The 27534-nt window shown below is 38.4% G+C and overlaps 1 long non-coding RNA gene across 6 annotated transcripts in view; it reads right to left on the reverse strand.

Moving 5' to 3' along the window:
• The window catches only part of LOC128314904 (uncharacterized), a 478400-nt gene that overhangs the window by 212644 nt on the left and 238222 nt on the right, over positions 1-27534 (reverse strand). Inside the window, exon 1 of one of the 6 annotated variants that reach the window (XR_008297182.1) lies at positions 25192-26424. The exons of the other annotated variants lie outside the window; for them this stretch is intronic. This is a non-coding gene — a long non-coding RNA (uncharacterized LOC128314904). Of the gene's footprint in view, positions 1-25191; positions 26425-27534 lie in introns of those variants that run through there. 6 annotated transcript variants of the gene reach the window in all.

Genomic DNA, 27534 nt, shown 5'->3' on the forward strand with positions numbered 1-27534 from the left:
ATGTGACCTTGGAATTCAAAATAGTGAACAAATTCAACAGCAGCCATACCATCAACAAAAACAAACAAAAAAACATATACTCAAAACTGAAAGAAGGGGGTATTAAATAATTCCACTTATCTGTTAATACTTGGAGGAGAGGATTTCTGAAACTCAACTAAAAAATCAGAACCCATATAAATATGTCAAAGCAAAATCTCATAAAAAGAAGGTGAGCAAAGAACAAGTAAACTCATACATATTAGATGTATCTATATAGCTTTGAAGGAGAACAGCAGGAGGGGTCATGGCCAGCCACCCATGCACATGCGCGCACATGTGCACGCGCACAAAGTCGTACACTCCTGATCCTCTTGTGTCATTCACTCCAATACATATTTACTAAATCAATTATGTAATAAGTATTTTGCTAGGCACCTGAAGGTATATAATACGCTTCTGATATTAAAATGTTAGATGCACGTGGGTGGCTCAGTGGGTTAAGCATCCGACTTCATTCAGCTCAAGTCATGATCTCAAGGCTTGTGAGTTCGAGTCCCACATTGGATTCAGTGCTGACAGCTTGGAGCCTGGAGCGTGCTTCCAATTATGGGTCTCCCTCTCTCTCTCTGCCACTCCCCTGCTCATGCTCACTCGCTCTCTCTCTCAATAATAAATAAACACTAATATTAAAACTTTAATGGTTATTAGTTCCTTAAAGCGGTCAGGTTCCAAGGACCACTGACTAGAGATTTAATTCTTAAACCAGGGGTTCCCAAATTTAGGATTTTATGAAACAATATAATTTTTACATTAAAAAATACTCTCAGGTAAATATAGGAGTGCTAACATTTTATTTTGTAAATTAAAGGCCATACAACGTAAGTGCCATCAACTACAACTGTCATTTCCTTTTTTTTTTTTTCTTTAAGCAAAGGGAAATGTTAACAATGTAAAATAGGAAGGTCAGACACTCAGAGGAAGAGACAATTCCCAAGGAAGAGATACTGTGGTCTTCAAATTGTTTTTCTAGTCCACTCTCCTCTCTATGGTACTCCAATTATGCATATGTAGCTGTACTTAATGCCATCTGATATTTCTGTGAGGTTCTTTTTACTTCTCTTCGTTATCGTTTCTCTCTGTTCTTTAGACTGCATAATTTCTATCAATATATCTTTACTGAGTTTTTCTACCGCCAGATCAAATCTGTTGAACCCCTCTAGTAAATTTCTCATTTAGGTTATTTTAATTTTCAACTCCAGAATTTCTATTTGGTTCTTTTTAAATAATTTCTATCCCTTTATTGACATTCTCTACTTGATGAAATACTGTTACTATACCTTCCTTTCCTTTTTTAAGTATGATTGTCTTCAATTCTTTGAATATATAATAGCTGTTTTGACATCTGTGTCTGGTAAGTCTGGTGAGGAACCTTGTTCCTTTCAAATGAATTATTCTTGCCTCCTTTTTCTAGTCTATGGGTCACACTTTGTTTTTTTGCATGCCTTGTAATTTTTTGTTGAAAACTGGACATTTTAGACCATATATTCCAGCAACTCTGGATACTGATCCCAAAAGCTTGGGGCTTGTCATTGTTGTTTGCTTGCTTTGTTTAGTAGTTTGGCTGCACTATTTCAGAGAAGTCTATTTCTTCTGCAGTTTGAAACCTCTCCCATCACTCTTCAGAGGGCACAGCCTTGGACACACTCACAATCACCTTTGGATGACAGTTTTAGCATGACTCCCTGTGACTACTTATTTCTCTGATCTCTAAGTTTTTTGGTAAAATACTGGCTATGGGCTTCTGCTAATTGCTGGATGATTGCTCTGTTGTTTTCAGCAATGCCTGGGTAATAAACTGTTCCACAATCTAAACCAATTAAACTTGGGCCTCTTCTAGGGGTGGTATTTGAGACTTGATTCAAGCCTTGTTGCAAGCCCAGAAGGACTCTTAACTATCTTTCTCTGGTACTCTCTGTGAAACATCTGACTGGTCTACAAATTCTCTTTTTGTTGTCTTGGAGTGAGCAATCTTTTTTCCTTGGGGAGAACTATATAGTTCTGTCTTTCCCCCTGAGAAAAATCTCTGCAACACTGCTCTGGATCAGGGGTAGAGACAGTGGCCTGATTCTCTGAGTAGCCCTGCCTTTACAAGCAGGGTGCTGAAGAGGAACAATAACCCGTGATCTTCTAGGTCTTGCCTCTCTTGGTGTGGAAACTCTCTGTGCTAGAAACTGGTGTGGTGATTGGAGCCCATTAACCTTAGTCGGCCATGCCTAAGGTCAAGCTTTTACCCTACAAGACAGAGATGAATGCTTCAGACTTCTAAGTCCTCTTGTCTCAGAGTTCTACAACACAGAGCTGGGGATGAGGGGAAGGATTAGAAACGCTGGTGGACGGTCCCTCCGGGGAGACTCTGTGGCCCCAGAATGGAATCTTGGGGGAGAGGGAGCCCCATGCTTTGAATGCAATTACCTGGAATGCAAGATTAGTTAGGATAAATTGGTGGGGCAGAAGAAGGGGAATGTGTCATGGCTTAAATGCCACAAACTCTGTGGTGACCTCAGTCTAGTCCATTTTCTTGAATACAGGTTTCTCCATTTGCTATATACCCTTGGGATAATTTCCAGACTTAAACAGTTAGGTTTTTAGAATAAGTTGCACCAGTTACTGTTGTTTCACTGAGGAGCCAGTCCACGGAGCAACTCAGGCTGCCATGTCAAAAGCTGATTTCTAGTTTGTTTGTTTGTTTGTTTGTTTATTTGTTTCCCCTCATTGTGCTGTACAGTCTGGTGAAAATTTTATAACACCTCCACTAAAATCAATGTCTTACAAACTATGGTATACTGCTAAATTTGAGGGATTAACATCAAGATAAGGCTATTCACTAAGATTTTCCTAGGATTTCATCAGTTTTTCCACTAATGTCTTTTTTCTATTTCTGTATACTACACTGCCTTCAGTCTGGGATGTTCTTAAAATGCGAAGTCGTCATTTTATACAATTATACCTTCTATACTATTATGATTAGTTATAAGTAGGCAGAAATGCACCAAAGTTCTTTGAAATACAAGGCTTTTTGTTAACCATGAACTTCTAGTTAATTATGCAGCCTCTACTTGATTCTTTACACTATAAGCAAGAATGACAGCCTGGATGGCTCTCCTCACCTCTTATTATAAACTCAATGATAAGTACTCATCACATACTCTGAGCATTAGTGTTGCAAACAGCTCTAGGAGGTCACCTAGAAGAGCACTCTTGGTTCACTGAAAGTAAAACTGAAGCCCAGAAAAGAACATAACTTTTATAAAGTTCATACAGCTATTAATCTCCAATCCAGGGTGATTTTCTTATCATCACACCATCCCCAACTCTCCCAACATTTTCAGACTTGGAGAGTGCAAATGCCCCCTTTATATGTTATTATTATCAACTATTTCAATGCAATAAAAAAAATTAAAAAACAACATACTATTGTGCCCTAACTCATATTAAAACATAACAGTTCATGGGGTACCTGGGTGGCTCAGTCAGTTGAGCATTCAACTTCAGTTCAGATCATGATCTCATGGTTCATGAGTTCAAGCCCCACATCAGGCTCATTGCTGTCAGCATGGAGCCCTCTTTGAATCCTCTCTCCTCCTCTCTCTGCCCCTCCCCGTCTTGCACTATCTCAAAAATAAACATTTTAAATAAATAAATAAATATTTTCAAGCAAAACAAAAATCTTAACAGGTCATTGTATTTCTCCTTTTTTAAAGGAAAAAAAATTCAATTCATCTCCAAACGAATATGACCAATGTATTTGTTATCAAAGATTGAAAAGTCAGTCAATGGAGGAAATACTGTAGGCGCTAAAACAATCCTACAGATATCCATAGGTGAAAAATAAAAAGAACCCTGATACAAACCTTACCATTTACTAAGAAATGAACTCAAAATGGATTGCAGACCTAAATGTAAAGTGTAAAACCATAAAAAACTTTTAGCAGATAACAGGAGAAAATCTTCAGGGCTTTAGATCTTACTGAAATACAGAATAACACCAAAAGCACTATACATAAAAGAAAAATATCAGTAACTTGCACTTCATCAAAATTAAAATCTTTTGTTCTGTGAATGATCCTGTTAAGAGGATGAAAAGACAAGCTGTAGACTGAGAGGAATATTTGTTAACTAAAGATTATAAGACCCATAACTATAATTTTTAAAATACCGAAAAAACAAGAAAGAAAGAAAGAAAGAAAGAAAGAAAGAAAGAAAGAAAGAAAGAAAGAAAAAAGAAAAGCCTTCTCAAAACTCCACAGTAATAAAACAAACAATCCAATTAGAAAATGGCCAAAAGACATTGACACTTCACTGAACAGGATATATGGATGGCAAATAAGCACATGCAAAGATGCTCAACATCACTAACTATGGGAGGCAGACTAATGCCCCTCCAAAGATGTCCACACCCAGCCTCCAGAATCTGTGAATATGTTACATTGCATGGGAAATGAGAATTAAGGTTGCTATTTAGCTAATCTTAAAATAGGGCAGTTATCCTCAATTACCTGGGTAGGCCCAATATAATCTCAAGTCTTTAAAAGTCCTTAAAAGTGGGATCCTAAGGCAAAAGAGGTCTGAATGGATGTTTGAACACAGAGGAAGGGGGTCGGGAAACAAGAAATATGGAAGCTGGAAAAGGGAAGGAAGCAGATTGTCCTCCAGTACCTACAAAAAGAACACTCTCTGTCAGCACCTTTATCCAGCCTTGTGAGACCTGTGTAAGATTCGTAATATAAGGAACTATAAGATAGTGTTTGTATTGCTTTAAGCCACAAAGTTTGTGGTTACTTGTTACAGCAGCAAGAGAAAAATAATACACTACCAACTAGAGAAATTTAAAGTAAAAATATGATGAGATCACTAGTTACTCATTAGAACAGCTAAAATTAAAAATAGTGATACCAAATACTTGCAAAGATCCAAAAAACCGTATCTTTCATACATGGTTGGGGGAATACAAAAGAGTACAGTGACAATCTTGAAACAATAAAATTTTATAGATATGGGAAACAAATTAGGTGGTTGCCAAATTAGTTTAGGGACCACAGGGGAAAGGGAGTGGATGTGATTACAAAAGCATAGTATTAGAATATTTCATAATGATAGAGCTGTTCTGAACCTTAATTGAGATGGTGGTTACACAAATCCACATGTGTGATAAAATGACAAAGATCTATATACACACAATTGACCAATGTCAAACTCCTTGTTTTGATATTATACTATGGTAATAGGTATAATCATCAGGTGAAAATGAGTGAAAGGTAAACAGGATAGGTATGTATTACTGTATAATCTATATTATCAAATAAAGAGTTGAAAAGAAAATTTGTACAGATTTAAAAAACCCCTTGAAACCCTCTCTCTCTGATCCCATTTCCATTCCTCCTTACCTCCCTTCACAGAAGTATCCTAAAATTAATGTTCAGAATTTCCATTCTTAAAATTATGTTACTACCTATTAATATATTCTTTGAAAATAAAGAACACTGTTTTGCATGTCCTAAAATTTAATGTAAATGATATATCATTAATTTTTCTGTAACTTGTTTCTGTTTTTGTTTTTCCTTAATTTTCTATTGTTGAGATCAATCCATGTTAATGCATCTCATGGAGTAATACTTACCTACTGGACTCCAGTCTACTATATAAATACACCACCTTTTATTTGCACATTCTTCTAATTATGGACATACAGAATTTTTTCTGGTACTATGCCATTATGGAACTATGCCAAAATAAACATTTAAGTGCATGTCTCCTGGTGAACATATATAAATATGTTTCTATGATAGATGCCTAGAAGTGGAATTTCTGTTTTAGGATATGTACGTTGTTAAATTTACTAAAATAGTTCAAACTCCTTTCCCAGTTGGTCGTACCAATTTATTCTTCTACATCATAGACAATATTTGGTATTTTCAGATTATAGTTTTTAACCCAACTGCTGAGTATGAAATGTAACTGTCTCTTCTGTACAGATACTTCATTTTAAGATAGTCATTATTTTTCTGCATGGTTTGTGTTTTAATGTCTGCCTTAAGAAACCCTTCCCTACTCATTGGTCAGAAAGATATTCTCATCCTTTCTCATACATTCTCATACTTTCTTCTAAAAATGTATTTTTTTTTTACTTTTCCTTTCACTTTTATAGAAACATTAGGTCTAGGGTTTAATCTGTATTTGGAATGAGGAAGGGATCTTAGTATGTTTATTCCCTCCATATGAATCATTACTTCTCTATTTACTAGATCCTTTCTATACTCATTTATAATACATTCTCAGTCATACATGAGCCTGTTTCTGAACTTGGCATATTTATTAGTGTTGCTCCAATGTCCCAATTCTTATTTACTATACCTTTAGAACACTTCTTGGTATGTGGTATGACTAGTCTCCCTAACTTCTTCAACACAGTATTGGTTATACATTCATATGACCATTAGTGCCTCATAAACACTTTAGAATCAGCTCATCAAGTTTCCCCAAACAAACAAAACCACCTCTGTGTAAATTTTTATTATAATTTATAAGCTAATTTAGGAAGTCTTAAATCTTTATGATATTAGGTAATTCTACTGTAAGGATGGTATATCTGTCAATTTACTTACATCTTCTTTGTACCTTAAGTACAATTTTTATAATATTATCTTTTAAAAAACTTGCACATCTTTTGTTAGATTTATTCCCATGTCTCCAGTTTTTGTTGATAGTTGTCATGGTATCAGCTTTTAACTGAATTTTTTAATTGTTTATTGGTTGGGTATGCTAAGTTGGTTTATTTTATATCCAGCAATCTTTCTGAACTTTCATATTTCCAAGTTCTTTTCTGTCAAGTCTCTCCTATTTTGACAGTCATGTCTCTAGGTAATGGCAATTTCATTTCTCCTTTTTCTTCCCTTTGACTATTTATTTCTTTCCTTTACTTACTAGGCTGCCTAGGACAAGTTATATATAAACAGAGATAGAGGCCATTATCCTCCTGTTTTAGATGTAAAGGGGTCATTTCTAATATATGACCAATAGCTGTAACATTTCCAGTATTTTTAAATAAATTTTTTTCTTGCTCAAGGCTGCAAGAAGTTACCTACTTATCAGTCTTTCAGAAGACCAACTTTTGACTTTGTCTGTTTTATTAATTCTATTTCTTACTTATTATTTCTTTTATTACATTTTGTTTGCTGTTTAAGTCTTGAGTCTAATCTAACATTATTAATTTTTAACCTTGTTTTGTTCTCTGATACAGGCATTTACAGATGAAATCTTTTGTTTCAGCCTTAACTACCACTTTTATTGCTTCCTGTAAGTTTTATTATGTATTATTTTAAATAATGTTATCATTCAGTTTTAAATATTTTTGAATTTCTATTATGTTTTTTGTTTTGACTCATGATTTGTTTAGAATCCTGTTTATTAATTTGAAAGTCCATCTGGGATCTTTTTGGTTTTTTTGGTTAAATTCTTAATTTCAGATATGGTCTCTTCCCACTTGTCCCAATTCTCACCTTCTAAAATGCCTATTGAACATTCACTGGATTTTCTGATTCTAACATGTCTCTTAATTTGTCTTTCATATTTTCTGTTCCTTTCTCTTCAGTAACTTCTGTTTTATTTCTTCAAATTACATTACAGTTGACTAATTCTCTCTTCAGCTGTGTCTAATTTGTTCAACCCATTTGACAAATTTTTAGTTTATATTACTGTACTTTTCACTTTTACAATTTCCATCTGGTCTTTTTGCAAATCTAATTTTTCTTCTATGTATAATTTGGTTTTCATGCCTTAATTATTTTCAATGGTCTTATTTTATACTCTATGTGATAACTCCATCATGTGGAAGTTTAAATTCTAACGTTACTCTTTTTTGTGTTTTATAACTTTTATTCATAGGGAATATTTTCTTATATTTTATAAATTATGAGTTAATATTTAGAAGAAATTTATCCTGTAAGAAACCTGTAAAACGGTTTAAATGACAATATCCTTCCTGAGAAGTTTGCAACTGATTCAGCCAAATGTCTCAGAGTTACCAGTTGCCTGGATTAATTTCTTTTGGGTTTGTTTCTCAAGTTGTGATTCTTTTCCATACCACACAAATAATAAAGATTTAAATCCCAAACCCAAATGAGATACAAATCCACAGTGATATGCCTTTGGAGGAAACATTATTTTCTAAGACACAGCTTTCTTATCTCTCCTGTGCTGATGGTAGACTTTTTTTTTCAAAAGCCTTCTATTAAAAGGTCATAACTTTGTGCTTAAGATCTCTATTCCAACCCACAGAATCTCAATTTTCATTTCATATCTCTACATGGTTGTTAAAACTCAAGCCCTTACTTTAGGGAGACTAAATTTTCTCAAGGGAAGTCACGGTATCAGTTCACATGTTTACCACCTAGGTTTTTAATTCCATCTTTATTTCTGACCCATGGTGATGCCCTTATTTCCTTTTAAGATCAAATTGTATGAAACAGATTGTTTATTTTATCTAGTATTTCTAAGTGTTTGTACAAGGTTTGGTATTAAGATTATCAGCCATGTTTCTAGAACCCAAACTAAAAAATAACCTCTTTTCTCTAATAAAAATCAACTTAGAGCACAACTGGCAAGATACATCCTTCTTAGTTCCCATAGCAGAAAATCACAGGAAAAAAAATAACTAAGGTCCATACAAAGCCAAAAGCTCTAATTACCTAGAACTTTACACTGCACTTCACATGGATCCCAATAAGTCTTGCCATTTTCTAGACTCTCATAAGCCCTTCCAATCATATTTTTCTAGAATCTCTAAGCCCAGATCACTTGCCATGTAAATTTTCTCTGCTCACTATCAACAAATTTCACTGACTTTTCTTCCTTCTTTCCATTCATTCAACACAGCTTTTCTAAGTATATGCAAACTGGGTACCTTGCCCAAAACAAAACTAAACCCTGGACCCACAGAGTTTAAATCTTAGTTCCAGGTGGAAGAATAAAAATATTAAACAAATCAATATATTTTAAGCTAGAAGAGAAATAAATCAATAAATGTACTCTAGTTTGAACCATACGAAATGGCCAATATTCTACTGTTCTTGACTCACAGAAAAGGCAATTTCATGTAACTCAATCTAATAGAATATGACAGGTGGTGGTAAGTGCTATGAAGAAGGCAGGGCAAGTGGTTAAAGGGGGGGGGGGGGCGGTGAGTGTGCTATTTTAGATAGCATGGCCACAAAGGCCTTTCTTAGTACTATTTGAACAGAGATGGGAATGAAGCAAAGAAGTGAGTAATGAGGATATCTGGAAGAATAATGTTCCAGTAATAGGGATATGTATGCGGAAACGTTCTGAGGAGGGTATGGCACACTCAAGGGAAAGCAAGGAGAACAGAGGGTCCTGAATGGAGTGATTAAGTATGATGTAAGATGAGGGCAGAAAGGCTTAAGGGGCAGGCCAGGAATGCCATGGCAACCACAGTAAAAACTCTCTGTTTCACTCTTTGTGAGATGCGAAGCCCTGGGAAAGTTTGGACAGAGGTATAGCAAAACCTCACTTGTATTTTCAGTGGTAAGGATGTCAGCCTCCAGGGGGCAGGATGGATATAGGGAGCTTAGGAGGCTACTACAATAGCCCAAATGGGAGATCATGGCATCATAGACTGGTGACAGCAAAGGCAATATGACTTTCACGACTCTTCCAATCTTTCTTTTTTTAAAGCATATCTGTCTCACTAATGTCTCATCCTTAAACACATACATTTTCAAACTCTCATATCCTGACTTTGGTTAATCCTGTGTCAAAATCACTATGCCTGTCTGCTGTTTGATTCCACTAAGAAACTTCTAGATCATTTTAAATTAAGCACCTCCAAAATATACATCTGCAAGAACCATAGCCTGATACACCAGCATCACCACTCTGGTCTCTAACCACTCTCAAAACAATGGCACCATACCTGATCAAGGAGGAGATGGCATTCACCATGCAAGGAGCACCATGAAAGAATGAGCATGTGGCTCCCAAGGCCACCAATGAGCTTCTGTCTCTTCCCATAGTCTCTAACTGAAGGGTGGGCTGGGCCTGAGCCACAGCAGGAAAGGGCTCTTCATGGCCAACTGTGATGCAAGGAGGCTCCTCTGAGCAAGAAAACTCCTCACTCTCTCCCTGCAGCCAGGCCCCTTCTTTAGAAGTTTCTATGCTCTGCAACTTCCCAAAGAGGAAGTTGTCTAAGGGGGTTACAACCTTTAGGGAGAAGCTGACCACAGCTCACTGGCATGTGAATGTAACTTCTGCAACTTCTGGCCACATTTTCCCCAATCCCTACAGAAGGCTAGATGTGTCCTATTAAACATTTCGGACCAAGTACAAAGTAACTAGCTGAGCAAGGTCTCAACACTAGGTCATCACAGCATGACTGAAATTCTTTTTTGTTTGTTTGTTTGTTTTTGTTTTGTTTTGGGTGCAATGTCAATCAAAAGTAGAGCTTGAGGGCACCTGGGTGGCTCAATTGGTTAAGTATCCAACTCTTGATTTCTGCTCAGGTCATGATCTCATGGTTCATGAGTTCAAGCTCCACATGGGGCTCTGCACTGACAAATACATCAACATTAAAAAAAAGTAAAGCTTAAATGTTTATAGAATACAGTTAGTCCAAGAGGACAAGTAGTGTCAAAGTCATTTTGCAATATATATTACACTTTAAAAAATCCTAAAATATAGGTTGCATGCAGTATGCAAAGGCGAGGATATGACATTAAAATGTCACTAAAATTACTGCCAAACTGTAAGGGTATAGGCTATACTCAATCACTTAAGACTTAACAGCACAGAGGCCATATAGTGTCACAACAGTATTAAAATGAATATTCAAAGTTATTTTCTGAAAAGCACTTTGCAAAGATACAACTAGACACACCTTTTTTGAAAAAAAAATCTTCATTTGCACTACAAAATAGAATATGCAGAAATCCAAATGTATTCATCACCCTGGTTCTTCTACTCACAAATAAAGCAGAAACTACATGTCTTAGTACTTGAGAAAATTGAACTAGATCTGAACTGATAATATTTAAGACTACCAAGGCAGAAAATTATAGCCTGAATTCAATCTGCTACCTAAAGCAACTGATGTCAGATAATGTAAAAGAAATTTAACATAACTATCGAAAAGTCCAGTGATACGACCTTTCCTTGAATTTCACTGCTGAAAATTTTCTGATAAAATTTCAAGGTTTCTTACAGAGCTTCTACTCTCTGACCCCACTAACTGAAAACCTACTTTTGCTGTAGATATTCACTCTACCATGAGACACAATGATTCTGCAGAAAAGTGGACTAAACTTTAAGAGATCTTCACAGTATGTCTATTTTTTAACTTACAAATTATCATTTTCTTTTCACAATACTGTGTAAATGATATAACTACTACAATACTGAAGAAAAAACTTTTTTTTTAACTTTTAAGGTTCATTGCAGATAAAAGCATGCCCTTCTGATGGGTCTATGTCAGGTCCCCAACCCTGGTCAGTGAGGATAAGCATCTCTAGAAGCAGGTGAGAAAGTGTAACCAAGCAGACAATAGTCTGGGTATGGCTTGCCCAAAAAAAGCAAAGATTTGTGCAGAAGTGACATATGTCCCTGGGCCTGCTCAATCTAGCAACTCTATTTTCAAATATTAAGATTAGATAGCTATCAAAGTTAAAAATCTATGGGGGGGGGGAGTAGAGAATATGACATTAACATACAATTTAAACAAAAGAAAATCTACTTTGTACACTTATAAATGAAATATCTTGTTTTTAAAAGTACCACTTCATGGGCACCTGGGTGGCCGACTCAGTTGAGCAACTGACTCTTGATTTCAGTTCAGGTCATGAGGTCATGGCTCATGGGATCAAGCCCCACATTAAGCTCCATGCTGGGCATGGAGCCTGCTTGGGATTCTCTCTCTCTCTCTGCCCCTCTGTTGCTCACGTTCTCTCTCTCAAAAAAAAACCAAACATTTTTATATAAATAAATAAATAAGAATACCATTCCACTTGACAATACTCACAATTCCATGGCTCTATTTTTCTGTGTTTTTTTTTTTCTTTTGGTCAAACATCAGCTGCAGACTCACACCAGCTCGTTTAGTTAGATTCTTTCTAATAATGTTTGAAAAACAGCTGAAGTTCTACTAATAAAGGAGAGCCTTTGAAATGCATGGTAAAGGAGAGACATAAGCTTTGGGGAGAGTTGAAAGACCTTGGAAAATATAGTGATGGCAATGGCAGAGGTATGGACTGAAAATGGGACATATAGAAATAAGGATGCTACAGCATTCCACTTTTAGTTTTCAGATTTTACACCTATGGAAGTAGTAGAGAATTGGAGCAGATCTAAAAGAACAGGAACCAACTGGAAGAAAAGGGGCCTATCCCATCCCTCGGGCTTGCCCCTTCTCCTCTTCATGGATCCTCCCCATCAGTAAATAGTGTATGTACCACTCCTAGACTCTATTTTGCACCCCATGCCACATCTCAGGGGCAAAGCCTAGATATGTAATGGCAGTGGGATTTGACTTCTACCACTTGGAACTTGACTAGGATGCTGAACAGACTAGATCACACATTGATGGATTAAGTCCATGCCTTGGAAGGCCAATAATCACTGGACTGTGAAGAAACAGCTCACCAGCAAATGGTTTACTAGGAGCTACAGACAGCAACTAGAAGACCAAAGGATGTTCGTTTCCAACACCAATTTATGGAAATTGTGAAGATGGCACAGAGTTAACCAGAAAGCTCCCACCGTAATACTGGTAACAGATGCTCTGCTGGTTTCAATCATTTAATTTTTAATCTGGGCTCCTATAGCACAAGCTCTTTGCACCTTACCCCAGAGATTCTGAGTAAGTGCACTTTACTTTTAGACATTTTCATTCTTGACACAGGGCTCCACAAATATAAAAGAACAGGCCATTCTCCAGGCATGCTAGGGGTTGTTACTATCTCTTTCTTACTCTGTGGTCTCCCTGTAAGCATTTAAAACAACAATAGGCTGATAAATGTTTTTCTGGCATTGGCCATAAAGTGGGAATATGTTAAAAGGATTTCGTCTGCTTCACAGCATTAGATTAGTCCTTTCTGGAAAATCAGAGGTGCTTCAGAGTTGAAAGGCCATCTCAGCTTTAAAGAGCTATCCTATGATAAAGGAAGGTACATCTCAGGTGGTGTTTTTATTGGAAACACTGTTATTACAATTCTAGCAAAAGAAATTGTGAAGAGAAAAGGCACAATTATGTTAATTAATACTAACTTATCTTTACAGTTATTCAGATAATAACATCCACCTGACATACCTGGAATTAGTACTGAAGTCAAGAGTATTAAATCTAAAGAAGCCACATGTACTGATTTCCAGAATAATGATTTAGAATGACCTTGTTAATATTTCAGAAACAATATGGCCCACATTAGCCTGTAAATGGACAGAACAAAAAGGAACCTGACTCAATGGTAAATAATTCACAGAACTATTAGTTTAATAAAGGGCTAGTTTAACAAGCCATAAAGACACTATGCTTTAAGAATCTTCCATGCTTCTAAAAAGAATCATCAAGCAACCTTGATTCCTTGAAAAGTCTCTTAGATAAAACTCTTTTTGCTATACCCTTCTAAAATTATTTGTTAGGTAGGCATGATAAGCAAAAGATAATATACCACTGCCAAAGCAGAGACTAATGTTTCTCAAAGGAGGAACATCGCTATGTGGGAAAACAGAAATGATCTCTTTGTTCTTGGTTTAAGATTCCTTGACAACCACAGAGTTCAAGGTTCACCCAGAATGTCAACATTACATTAAGAGGCAAAAAAAAAAAAAAAAAAAAGATTTCTTCCCATGATACCGTCATTATGCCATTATACCCTACTCATGCTCATTCATACATATGTCAGTATCCCTACCTCCTCAAAGACACAACTGGAAATATATTATTCTTTGGAGAGTCAGTCAAAGATGCTATCTTGTCCAGCCCTGCAAGGTGCAGCATTATTTATTCCTTCCAGTTTACAGACAAAAGAAGTGTTTCACAGAGAATGTCTCTTGCCAGAACTCACCTATCTTTCCAACTAAAGTAAAAATAACTATAATCAGTAATAACACATGGCTTTTCTATGGTGTCCTTCCCTATAATACTGCAGCCATCACTTCATTGGGGCTTCAAAGCCATCTACTAATGCATGTGCAATATCATGTGTAAAATTATGTAGAAAACTTAAAGTGCAAGAAGCACTTTTATTAGTTGCTAATAATATAGACTATGTCATCGTGATGTTTAGACATAATCTGACTCAGCCAGTAATGAGATGTGCAGTCTTTTAATCTTTTTGCCTCCAGCTCCTAATCTGTGAAAGGGAAATATTAATGCTATCTACATTGGTGAGTCATTGAAAAGATTAAATCTTAAGGGAAAAAAATGATAAAAATAGAATTTAGGAAAGACTCTCCAAGCATTTCCACCTATTCTTAATTGTCCCACACAAAGTCTCTGCTATTCAGTGGAAAGAGCTTTTCTTTTCTTTGCTGTATGACTAGTTCCGTGGCACTAACAATAATCGAACTATTTCTGAGTGTCTCATGCAAGACAAAAAAATTAGTATAAGAAAATATACAATCTGCATTATTTGATGTATTTTTTTCCAAGTTTGTCTTGTTTCACAAGGAGTCCTTAGAAAGTTCTGTCTGAAGGCATTTAGCACTTTGCTCCCTCATAAAATGACAAAGGACAGAAATAGACTGCAGCGATCTTACGTTACTTGTGTCACGTCCAGTGCTTTGGAGAGTGAAGCCATGCTACAGAAAGCGTCACTGCCAACAAATGCTGACAAAACTCAGCAGCCCCTCAGACAAAATGGACATTTTCTCTGTCAATACTGCCCCTCACCTCCATGGAGTGTCTTAAGCAATCCCAGCTGCAGTGGAATGTGGGTTGCCAAATACAGACACAATCTGTCCCCACTCCTAAAATGAGGTTGATTCTCGTTATTCTTAAGGAGTCACATACAAGCTGTTGGCAATTTGCTCAAGTGAAGAGCAAACCATATTGAGTAGTTGCAACACTTCAGAATTCAGACAGCAGCATAAAGCAAAATGTGCCCAGAGCCCCAATTTAGTGGCAATTTCTGGGTCTAATAATAGTTGACACAAAGGGAAGAATGAAGCCTGGCACACACACCTCACTAGCCAAGACTGGCTTTTGCAATGCTAACCTAAAGGAAAAGGGGGGCTGTTTAGTAATTCGCTCCCTCCTAGGTGCCGCATTACAAAACAGTCTCCACAGCAGCCTGCTCTGGCTGCCCACAGTGATGGCGGCTTCACTCTGCTGCTTACACATGCTCAGGCAACACCTAAAACGATGTTGTGTGTATTCACATCTGCAGGAAATAGCACACTCTGTGGAATGAAGCATTCATATAATCCATTAAGAAAAATAAATAAAAAGGTATGAATGGACGGTTCATAAAAGAACAAAAATGATGTGTAAAAAATATAGGAGAATAATTGGAGCTCACTAATAAGACCACACAATGAAACAAAATAAGGAACCGTTTACCTTGAAAGTTAATCAATATTTTTAAAAGTTTAAAAAAAATATTCATTCTTGGTGAAATTGCAATGAGTTGAGAATGTTGGTACACTGGTAGGTAGAGAGAAGAAATAACAGTATAAATTTTTGAAAAGCAGTTCACAAATAGTTACATTATGTTTTGAAAATGTTCACAAGGAAAACCAAGAAAGGGCTCATGCCCAAAATGCTTACCACAGCCCTTTCATATATCAAAATAATTCAATACAAATAAAATGGAGAAAAAGCCTAATTAGAAATATTTATAAAAGAATGAATGCTTAAGAAACCCATACACGAAAAATGTGAAAATTTTATTTGTGAAAATCATGTCACCTGGGACTTCTATGGTTTTTTAATTTTTCTTGTGAAATATTTCTTACATATAAAATAGTACATCTAATGTTGATCAACACTTTGTATCATTTCAAGTGAAAAAAAACAGGACACAAAATTATATATACCACACAATTATAACTCTATATGAAAAATTCCTCTGTATACAGTATGTGTAGAAGGAAATAATCTGAAGTCTTAATGGTAGTTATTCTCTGGCAGTGGAATGATAGGTAATTTTTTCCTGTTTTTCCCTATTTTCAATGCTTGAACTTCTGCTAAGCATAAATTCATCATATTTACTATCTAACTTTCGATGATAAATTGGAAAAATGTCAAAGCCACCATATTCATCTATTAATTTTCCCAGAAAATATTTACTGAGTTCTTCCTGTAATCATAAAACACGATGTATCAAAGGAGAGATATATGCATATGAGACATATATTGAGCTCTCCAAAAAGTTGTAAGAAATACAGCAGAGTAATGGAATAGCAAAACAGAAAAACAAACTCATCCTAAATTTAGTGAATGAAATTCCTAACGACACAGTGGCATTGTACAAGATCACAGATGAAGTAAATTTCTTGGGGTCTTGTCCCTCTTTATGTATTGCTAATCTGGACTTCCAGATTAGTAATTCCATGCGCCCAGGAGGAATCTGGACTCGAGGTGATCAAAAACTTTATTCAAACCAAGGAAAGGAATTTACCAATAAAAACTGCCTACAAAGCTATACTTTGTCCTTTTCTAACCTACTGGAGGTTATCTATGAGTAATGTTATTGTGATACTGTATTTATAACCATAGGAAACTCTCATAAATTCCTGATCTTACGTATCATCTTGGCTACAAATTCCATTCATTTAAAAAATCCAGTCTCTAATAACAATTTCTGTGACAAGCAGCTCAAAAATTTTCAAGGCAGTTTCTTCCATTTATCAACAGTTTAAATATCAGCACAGTTATTAAATATCTTGTAGGCACCAAGCACTAAACTAGACCCTCTTTATACAGGATGAATAAGAAAAGACCCCTCCCCTCATTCAGCTCATGAAGCAAAAGTGGAACCACAGAATGCATAAACTAGAGAGCCCTGAACACTCTTCTGGCAGTTTTATTCCCCTTTTAGGATAAGTAGTAAAGGGAGTACTTTGAACCTGGCCCAAAGTAGATGACATGAATGTAGTACTAAAGGGGAAGAAAGGCATCATAACTGGATAAATTTAGAAAACCTCTTCTGAAGATTTGATGATTAACAATGTACTTTTTTAAAGACTCAAGTCTTCCAGTAAAAAAAAAATCTGTTTGAGGAAGTTTAATCTTGTGCTCACCCCGGCACCATCACCATGAGCATCACCACCACCTATTTAAAAACTGGACCATTTCTGACATTGTATATAGCAACATTCCTTGGAAAACTCACTGAGAAACTGCTCTAAACCAGCCACACATTTAACAGTGATGAAATGAAACTCAAAGATACTTAGTAAAGTTACTCACCCCAAGTCATACTGGTAGCTGTGGCAGAAACAGGGCTGGAGCCCATAACTTGGAGTCATTCCCCTGCTAATCCTATGGCCTAGACATCACAGACAACAATAGCATTCACAAATTTTAGGTACTGAGGACAATAACAGCAAAATGTTAGCAGAGAGCAGAGAAACACTACCAATACACAGAGTTGGCAAAAACTGGGAAGGTCTAAAGAGCAAAGAAGTCAACAATACAACATGAATTTAAAAGAGAAAAGCCTGCATTCTCAATGTGGAGGAGACACCAGTCACAGTGAAGGGATCAGACTAGTTGTTCTCTAGGGTAGTAAAGTTCTCTGTTACTCTGTTTAACCTCCAGAGACAATGACTTTATATGGATGCAACTCTGTTCCTACAAAGTTGATCATCCCAGAGGAGGCGATGAACAACAAAAATCAACAATAACAGAATTCTTCCCTGAAAACTATCTACCTTCACAATGAGCTCCTGAGAGGGCTGGTGCCCTCCACACTGGAAGTTCATTAAAAAAATAGGACAGATTATCATCCACTGGGAAAGATACAAACACAATCCTGCCTAAAGGAAAAGAGATGGACTTGATAAAATTTCAAAGTCATTGCCAATCTTTCAAGACAGGCTGTGAGTCAGAGGCTGGCCATCCTGTCTGTCTGCTATCGAGAGACTCTGCCTCCTATTCCACTCCTTTGTCTCATCTTTTGATCATTTTATTGTTTACTGGCACCTCTGTCTATCCTATGGGGAGACATGAAAATGGAAGAAGACTGGAAACAAGTTATTATACTGAGTTCTTTCCAAGAGAGATTTATTTTGGGGATCTAGGATACAACAAAAGAAGGTAAAAATTGTGGCTAAAGTATGATTTGAATTACATGTGCATTTTTGTGTCCCATTTCTTCATCAAATAGAAACAACCCTGAATCCTGGGATGGTAACTGCTGACCAAGGTACATTAGAGAAGTGGTGCTCCAGTTAATGTTCTAAACTTTGATTTTCAGAACCAATTTTTATACTCCAAGTCAGAATCCAGGAAGGTTTAACCCAATTCCTTTTCTCCCATGTACCCTTCCCTAAGTCTCTCTGTATAATCAACTGCTAAAAGGAAATTATACTGAGAAGGCTTTAGAGGAGTTTCAATGTGTAACTAACCTGTCTACCTTTCTATTCAATTTAACTTTACTTTAGAACAATATGAAAAGAACTACAGCACTAAAATCCCTCTCATTTAAAATAAGAATATGTAAGATTTTGGCTTATCCAAATTAATTAGCTCTAAAGGTCTCCAGATTAATTTTGCTCTTTATGAAACAAGGGGGTGGACTGAGTTTAACACTTACAACCTAAGGATAATGCCGCAGGTTTAGAGGTTTTGATGATCCTTTAAAAATTAACTTGCATTGATCAAGCTTAAATCCTCTCGTAAGCACAAGCCAAAAGAAAAATATCTTAAATTGAGTACATAATAAGAAGAAATAGACAAGTTTTGGGGCCCCATGTGCGCAGGAAATACATAAAAATGTTTCCACAAGTGGTTATTCCTTTGAATTCCCCCCAACCTACTGTCCAATATCACACACTCACCAGAAAAAGCTTAAGTTCTCCCTGTGTCCTCTTGGTGCTAATCATGCCCTGTCACTGGGTGGGAGACAGAACTTCAACTCCGTCTGCATAATCCTGGAATAGACTGCTCCACAAAGCTCTTTGGACCCCTCACTAACCTTCCTTCTTAGCGCAAGAAACAAAGCGGGGAAATATGCATGCTAAGGTTCATGTGATCTACCATCACTATCCACAAAGCTTATCATCACCTGTATAGAGCAACAATACTAACTCATTATGGGCCTGAACACACAACATGAAATAGCACAATTGAAGAATGGTTAGCTAACTACAACTGAGATGGTTCTAACCTTCAAACAAAGGAAAGAACACCTGGTCTAATAACGAATTTCAATTATTTCGAAGTGGGGCTAAAACACTTTGGACAGGAAAAGGGGCAGCACAGTGCAGCTTCTAAGAGTACAGGCTTTTGGAGTCAGGGATACCCAATGTCAAATCCTGACTCTCCTTTCTGGGTCACACACCCTGACATTTACCTACTGTGGGACCTTGACCCATGACCCTCAATTGCTTCCTATAAAGTCAGGATCATGATAGTCCCTCATATGTGAAGTGTTTAGTAATTATACCTACTATGATCATTATCTTCTTATCAGAAGAGTCCTTGGACCACAGGAAGCCATTTTTTATTTTAAATCTAATATCCTACAGAAAGAGAAGGGTTTCCTTGTCCTGTGATTTAATCTTAAAATATAATGATTTAACAAAAATATCAAAGACTCTAGGATCATCTCCAGTGTTCAGCAGAATAGAATGCAAGTCACATTAGTAAAACCAGAAATCACCTTCTAAAATGCACTTACATTGTACACTTAGATTTCAACAGTACTTCTTAGCTTTGTCAGATGCACCTGAGAGAGCATCCCTCCCAGAAGATAGGGTGTTATTTCAAACTAACAGGGGTAATGAGGGGAAGGTGGCATACAGATAAGTCTCACCTCTCATTCTGTAAGATAACCCTGGGGAGAATACAATGTAGAGACAAAATGCAGTTGGAATCAAAGTAAGATGCACCTCGACTTTCTAATTTTTTGTACTCCGGGACTACCATTTGTTATTTGCACAAGGAGAGACAGTCTGGATGAGGGTGGAGAAGGAGCAGGAGAGGAGAAATCACAACAAATTATAAACAAAAAACCAGGCATGGTGATTGACAGCTTCTCTTGGGACTTCCCGGGGGAGCCAATTAGCGCTGGTTGCTGAGGTGGGTTTGCTTGCTAACACAGAGGTGTTGCCTCTGTGCTAACCCACCTGTGCTACACCCACTTCATTCAAGCGACCAAGCCGCTGTTAATGAAGTTCAGAACCAATCACCCCACAGAGAGAGTTTTACTAAATCTCTAAGGCAGATGTTTTAGGGTAACTGGCAGGGAAACACCTTTAACATCTACTGCCTTACTGGAAATCAAAACACTAAAATAACGATTTGGCTCATCCTCCCTGCTCCTCTTTTCCTTTGCTCCTTCTCACCCGAGGCAACAGTGACCACATGCTCTGTGTAAGTTCTAATTCACCGCACCCCCAACTGCTAAGCCCGTTTCCGTAAGTGAGAGAAGTAATGTTGCAAGAGCAGATTATAAATGCAGGCAAAGAACAAACGACAAGAAGAGTAATACCTCCAGCGTCGTCTCCACTAGCACTGGGAGACACGTTAACGTGAGCCCCACAAAACAGCTAAAACAGAATTTAGCAACATCTGGGAAGCTACCTGGCCAAACTGCTCTTGGAAGAAAATTCTTCGTGGCGTTTCCACCGCTTCAACATACAGAGCACAGGATGCCTTGTGAATCCATTTACTGTGACGTCACACAATTCACATCAGTTTTGCTGTCTTGTCTCCTGATGAACGACCCCCACCCTCATGGAAGCATCCCTACTTGCTTCCTACTATCACACCATCAGGCAGCAAATCTTGACAAAGCCTATGACCAGAGTAGCACTGTGTAAAGCACTCTGAAAGGAAAAGGAAATGCCTCCAAGTCCTTGGCTTTGGAAGGCAAAAGTGAACAAAATTGACAACCTAGGTGCTACCACATGTGAAAAATAATAAACTCAAAAACCTGGGGTGTTCTCAAAGGGAAACAAAGAGATAAATGCAGGAAAGACTCCCCAGAGGAGAATAGATAGGAGTTTAATTTTTTAAAGGTGAGACTTACATTGAGAAGGATGGATAAAACATGGGGAAATTTTCAGAAGTGGAAACGCACTAAAGATAAGCCCCACAAAATAAGACTGAGGATCTAAAAGATATTCAGATTCCCCCCAAGCTCAGATCTTCATGAAAACAACCAAAGGGTAATCAAGGTTAGATTTCTCCAAGTATGAGAGAGGCCAAATTCTCCCAGAGATGGTTCTGTCCTCATCTGCCTGAGACAATTCTGTGTGCTAATTTGACCTCAGTACAAAACAAGATGGTACCTAAGCTAAAGAAATCACAAAAGCGCTGGAATGAATGCTCTTCAAGCCACCCCCATCCTCTCTCATTTATGGGCACCAGCTTGCTCCATGAACAAATTAAAATTGGAGAAGAGAGCCCAGACAAAATGAAATTCAGAGAGACAGGCACTAAATTCCTTTCAACTTCATTAGGCAAATGGAACAAGATGCCTCAGAAGGTGGAAAGTAAAGCTGGTTGCCAAATCAGCAACATTGAGCAAAGTCTGTATCAACAAAAGCACATCAATCTGACACTGACTTTAAACTAGGGATGTGGGTTATGTCTTCAGGATCCGTTCTTCCCTTTACTGGGATACCTGTGAGGTTGGAGGAACTTGGAAAAGTTAGCAGGGAATTGGGCACTTGGCTCACACCCCTACTCTGTCCTGCATCATGGAACTGGATAGATTGTTTAAGCTCAATAGCTGGAGAGAAAGAACATATACTGTGTTCCTCACCTAGAAAGGGGCCTTCAAATGCACTCACTCTTTTATTCAACAATTATTTATCAAGTACATGCCCAGGGCCAGGCATCACTGTGCTAGACACCACGGGTCTAGTGACGACAATTACAGACAGGTTCCCTGTTCTGTGTAGTTTACAGAGAAGAGGGCAAACAGCTGGAAAGTGGAAACACACCTGATACATTCCAAGAATGAAAATAACAGGCACAGTGCATTCTGGTATTCTGATCACCTCTCCTTCCCTCCACTGGTGAGGGTGAGGCTTCCACCCTCAGGATATGGGGAGCACTGAACACATAACACCCAATAATGAGCACCTGAGACCCACAACAGTTCTCTAGGCACATTTGCTCATAGCCCAGGGCCGGCCACTGCTTGCCACACAAGGCCACACAGGGGTTCACTCAGGAACAGAGAGAACAAGCAGAGGCTATGGGTGACAGGTTTTGTAGTAACAGTCATGACAATAGGATGATGATGCCACAAGAGGATGGGACTGGCATGTTTGAAAAACTCCATAAGCTGGCAGGGAACTAAAGCCCACCACTCAAGGTGAAGCTGACTTTGTGCTCGGTTCATGTGATAAGAAAACTCGTTTGGCCAGAGTGCCTTATCCACAGGACCACAATAGGAAAGGGAACTTGCGATTAGGGCCAGTTTTACCACAGGCCAAGGCAGGACATAATAGTGAACTTTATCACACAGGTGCACATAAGACAGCCCAAGGTCCAACCCTGGGATTACTAATGTTCCCTGGGAAAGCCTCCCTGTTTTCTTCCACTCCTCCTTCCCTGACACGGCAACCCGGCCCAGGCAAATGATGGGTCTCAGGAGCCACCCTATGAGACCTGTGTCTCAGGTCCAATGCTAACACACTGCTCCTCACCAAATGCTACCCTTGTTCTGGGACACCATGCCACCTTTCCAAGCTGAGTGCTGGGATGGCAGAGGAGGGTAAGGGGCTTGCTGAAGCAGCTTCTCTGACAACTTCATTCACTTCAAGTTAGTAAAGACACAAAGCCCCACTCACGTCAGTGAACATCACGAAGGCACAGAAGTTCAGAGAATGCTGGTCTCTCCTGAGAGAGCCGACAGCTTGGCACAAGCAGCTGCACACAGACACAGGAGGATGGGTGCTTTGCCTAACCAGGCTTGCTGAGAAGTAGCAGAAGGCAGGAAGTGGGGCGCTACATGCAACAGGAAGAACAGGCAGATGTTTCAAGGGTTGAGCCGACTGTTGACGCTCCAACTGGAGCAGACGCTACTGCCTTGAACACAATGTTAACATCAGTAAACGGAAGGGAGAAAGACAAAAAAAAAAAAAAAAAACTATTTAGAGACATTAACATCTCTTGCAAACAGTGCAGTTTGCTTCCCCACAGCAGGCTAATGGAAAACCCTGTGAAAGCAGTTTCAAGAGACACAGAAAGTGGAATCAGACTACTTTTTCGTAAGATTTGTTAAGGAAGGAAATCCTAAAGTTCAAGAGTCTAGAAATCTCAAGGTTCTGTCGAAGAAAAAGGTCAGCCTCCAGATAGCCTCTGTATTTCTAATTTGTTCCCCTTTCTTACTCTGCCCCCCACACCATGGGCAGATTCCGAGGCTGCTGCACATTCACCCTCGGGCAGCCTGTATGGGGAGGATACTCACGGCGGGGTTTGTGGGAAGGGCGAGGACCCAGCTGCCTCCAGGTTTCTATTGCTGAACTATGACAGCATCCACACGATGTGCCAGCTACCCGCATCAGGCCTCCCTCTCTTACCCTGGCCCAGTCTTATACATACACAACCTAACTCAATAAACTTAAAACTTCATTTCTAAGAGGGTAAAACGAAGGGCTCTGAAAGTCACACTTACCCGTCTTCTTAGGATTCTCGGTGAAGCGGAAATACAAAGTCACCGGACGCATTTGATCTTGTATTCCGTGCCTACCCAAAAATCATCCCTCTGTTCTTCTGTGCTGTCGGCCAAATGATAATGTCCTGACCCTTTTCCTTTAGAAGCCACCAAGAGGACTGAAGAAAAGCCTACAGTATTATCATGACCCCTTTGGTTTCTGCCCAGACTACCCAGGGGCTGCTTCATTCTTCCTGCATCTCCGACCACCAGAAAGTTTGTACTGAAATGACAGCTGAAGAACATCACTCAACTAGGTGACAGAATGAAGCAGTTGGCAAAAAATAATTAACTGATTATATTAATTAACAATTACGAATTAACTAATTAATGTAATTATATACATTTTAATTATAATAACATCAGGAATTTGCTTGGGGGAAAGGCCTGGGAAAAATAAATCTAAGAGTGTATTAACAGAGAGAAGAAAGGAAACCTTTATCAAGGCCCATTATCCTACCAGGCAGCTACCAGGTAGCAGTGGACAGGATAGGACTATTGGGTGTATGCATGCACATGTGTATGCTAATGCCTTTCTGGTTTTTTTTTCTTTGCTTTTTTTAATGCTTATCTATTTTTGAGAGAGAGAGAGAGAGAGAGAGAGAGAGAGGCAGAGAAAGAGGGAGACAGAGGATCCGAAGTGGACTCTGTGCTGACAGTAGAGAGCCCAAGGTAGGGCTCAAACTCACCACCCATGACATCATCACCTGAGCCAAAGTCAGGATGTTTAACCAAGTAAGCCACCCAGGTACCCCTTTATTTCCTAACTTGTATTTTTTTAAGTTTATTTATTTATTTTGAGTGGGGGAGAGAGCAGGGGAAGGGCAGAGAGAGAAGGACACAGAGAATCCCAGGCAGGCTTCACTCTGTCCGCACAGAGCCCAATGTGGGGCTTGATTTCACGAAAACTGTGAGATCATGACCTGAGCCCAGATCAAGAGTCAGCTGTTCAACCCACTGAGCCACCCAGGCACCCCTTAATGAGACTACAGTACATAAATATTTCAAATATACATACACATAAAAGAAAATTAGGACACTCCAAAACAATACGCCACCATATGGGCTACTTATTCTACAGGAAAAAGAACTTGAGCTGGAAGCAGATACACTCAGCTTAGCCTCATAGCTGTGTGCCCTGGGACAGAACATTTACCCTTTGAGCCTCAGTTTCCCCATGTATAAAATAAGGATAGCACCAGGTACACTACAGCATTTCCCCAGCAGTAAATGTTACAATAACTGTGAAAGTACCTTTCCCAGTCCTGGTACTCGGAAGTACTAAAAAATGTTTATGTTCTCTTACCTTTTATACCACTGCTTTGTTCAATGCAGGGATTCCAACCTCTATTTTGATTCAAGGCTCTCTGCAGAGATTAGATTGTAGAGGGCTTAACAACTTGCAAAAAATTATCAGACAGCTGTTTCTAGATGTATGTTTGCAGATTTATTGCACCAAAGAAAATACTCCTCCTTTATCTACAAAATCTGCTGTCTGTGGCAAGATTTATCAGGGCCCTTCAGGGCTTTCTGACAAAGTAAGGGCACCTCTCCCTTCATTCCCAGTTGAAAGGCAGGCTCTACTGAATGTGTTGCTCGTACCGGTAGTGTTTTCTCCTCACTGCCTAGCTGAAGGTTTTGCGAAGACAGAATTGCCCAAAGCCAGGGAAAGAGAGGTTTTTCTAGCCTTGTACTTTGCCAACCATTCAGGCACCAGGCAGGGCACTACTATGGCATCCACCACAATGAATGACCCAAGCGCAGAGGTCGTGTCCTGCCCTGCCATCATTAACATGCTCAAGCTCACATAAAGGAAACTGCCAGATAGGAGAAGAAAACAAACATTGTCAAAGCAAAAGCCTATCACCGTGCACACAATAAAATCATAAAGTATGGCCGGGAGGGCAGGAATAAGAAAGTAAAAGGTATCTAAAAGGTCTGTTCCCAGACATACATTATATATGCTTACTTCTAGGAGTCATCAATGACTCAGAAGCTATTCCCCTTGGTGTAATAAAACCTTGTCTCACAGGGAGGAGGAGCAGGGGAGCCACTCCCTTGAACAGCAGCAACCACAACCACCCTGAAGTCTCTCCACAGATGTAAAGGAGAACTTCTTCAGGTATGGTCTGGTGCCTCACAGCCTTCCAGAGCATCCATAAGAAGCATGTAACTGGAAGGATACTTGTAATGTGATCCCAAGTCTCTGGAGAACTCAGTTTCAGGGCAAATGCTAAAAACCCAAGATCTAGTCTGGACTCTTCCTACAATTCCCCTATGGGAGAGTTGGCCAATCTTTACCCTGCATTTTCTCCTCAATGAGAAAATTGTACTTTAAAATTTTTCTTAATCTGTGATCTAAAATCCCGCCAAAATTATATGACAAAATTTTTGTCTATGGTTAGATGTTCATTTTTCTGAGAAAAGTTCCTTATCATTCATCAGATCCTCAATGAGGTCTATGGTCCAAAAACACATTAAAAACAACTAAACTAAATAATTCCTAAGTTCCCTTCCACATCCTGTTAGAGAAAGTTTTTCTGATTATAAAAACAATGAACATTCATTATAGAAAATGTGAAAATGTGGCCAAAAAGGAAAACATCTATATAAACAAAAATATTTTTTTGTATTTCATATTTATGATGGTATATTCAATATTATGCTCTGCTACATTTCACACACATTAAATATTCTTCAAAACCAACACCTCTAATGGTCAAATAAATTTCACCATAAGGTTTAAATTATGTTTTGTTTAATGAGCCCCCTGTTGTTGAACATTTATGTTGTTTCTAATGTGTTGCCATTATCAACAATGCAACGTTTTCCAATGAACAGTCTCCAAATTTTTATTATATTTTTGAAGGTAATAGGGAGCTATAGCAGATTTTGATCACAAAAATAGCACAACTGCTATTTGTCTTATGACAGTGGAAGAAATGAAATATAGTAGGAGAGACCAAAGGGTTGCTGATTAGGTAAAAGGTTATTATCTGAGAAACTGAATGAAGTGAGGCTAGACACAGGGTCCAGAAGTAAAACACAGGCCAAAAGGAAATTACCATGAGTCAGTAGCTCAGAGACAGAGGAGAGAGACCAGGATGAAGCTGAGATTTCTCATTTTCATGACTTGAAAATCAAATATACCACAACCAAGAGAGGGAAGTAAGGCTGAGAAGCTGGTCTGGAGATGGGAAAATAAGCAGTCTCATCTCTGAAAGATCACTACAAAAATAATAACCACAGATGTGATTATTGAGATAGTTTTTTAATTGTAACAAAAGGGCAAAAAAAAAAAGACTGTAATTTAGGACTCTAACTTATAACATAAACAGGGGGGCGCCTGGGTGGCTCGGTCGGTTAAGCGTACGACTTCAGCTCAGGTCATGATCTCACGGTCCGTGAGTTCGAGCCCCACGTTGGGCTCTGTGCTGACAGCTCAGCGCCTGGAGCCTGTTTCAGATTCTGTGTCTCCCTCTCTCTCTGCCCCTCCCCTGTTCATGCTCTCTCTCTGTCTCAAAAATAAATAAATGTTAAAAAAAAAATTTTATAACATAAACAGGAAGGCAGGGCCAAGAGAACTCACTGGCGTATCATCTCTTAGTTTACAAATGTTGAAAGGTATTAGTAATAAACATCAAGTATA

The sequence above is a fragment of the Acinonyx jubatus genome, chromosome A1 (genome assembly GCF_027475565.1).
Source record: "Acinonyx jubatus isolate Ajub_Pintada_27869175 chromosome A1, VMU_Ajub_asm_v1.0, whole genome shotgun sequence".
NCBI classification, from domain to species: Eukaryota; Metazoa; Chordata; class Mammalia; order Carnivora; family Felidae; genus Acinonyx; species Acinonyx jubatus.